The 1,007-nt window shown below is 33.9% G+C and overlaps 1 protein-coding gene across 1 annotated transcript in view; it reads right to left on the bottom strand.

The window, feature by feature from the left end:
• LOC107268368 overlaps positions 1-1,007 on the bottom strand; it is a 78,727-nt gene that overhangs the window by 77,347 nt on the left and 373 nt on the right. The gene's annotated exons all lie outside the window — the stretch shown is intronic.

Here is a 1,007-nt window from a genome sequence, read left to right as displayed (position 1 = left end):
GGGGGGGGGGGAGCACCTCAAATATTTTCCTTGTAAGTGAAAGAATATCCATGACCAACAGATTGCAGAGGACAGACTCGGTCATATAAAAGAAAGCACAAATAAACAAAATCAGAGAATCCCGATATAGTCATGAATACAAAACAATCAAAAAACATGAACATACCGAGATACCTAAAGAAATAAAAAAATAGAGGAAACCAAATAGATTGCGAGATGAAAATGTTGGAATGAAAATAGATACTGGGAAACTGAAGATAAGAGAATGTGATAGGACAGGATTTAAGATAAAGGCATCATGCGGGCACTAGAAGATAAGGTTGAAGCGATGGGTTGGATAAAGGGAACAGCAAGGAGATAGAAGGAAATACTTTAAGAAGTATTATACTTACTATATTAAGTACCAAAGTCCTACTTCAAGACCAAACAAGTCGAAATAAACGAATTGTATCTATCATTACGTTTAATATCTGTTATCAGTGCCTACTATAAATAATATAATAGACACGTAACGCCATTGGATTATAACAAAAATTTTGACTGTATTATATTACTAATCCCTTTTAAAGTATATAGTTATTTATTTCCTGACAGACACTATATCTGAGATTAAAATATGCAAATAGTGTTATTAGTTACACTAATAAGAAACTATGGTACTAAATACTCGAGTTACTGAACATATTTTTGTACGACTTAAAGACAGCTCAAAGAATAAATATATGATTTGCTACAGTTAAACTATTTGCACACACCTTCGTAAATCCATCACAATTTATATACAGCGTGTTCGTTATGAAACGCACTGTAGTAACACCGTTGCATTCCTTGTCAAATTCTAAGGAATACGTGTATTTTCATTTTTTATTTCATGTATCAAAATTTCGAGATAATCAAGGTTGAAGTTGCAGTAATGCGACCAATCAGAACGCGTTTAAACGGAGCGTAGATGACGTCGCGAGTCAGCCCACAAGGCCTGCTTACACAATTCCTTGTCAAATTCTAAG

This window comes from Cephus cinctus, unplaced genomic scaffold, assembly GCF_000341935.2.
Source record: "Cephus cinctus unplaced genomic scaffold, Ccin1 Ccin1_scaffold0529, whole genome shotgun sequence".
In the NCBI taxonomy this organism is placed as follows: Eukaryota; Metazoa; Arthropoda; class Insecta; order Hymenoptera; family Cephidae; genus Cephus; species Cephus cinctus.
This window is presented reverse-complemented; position numbering and strand designations above follow the sequence as displayed.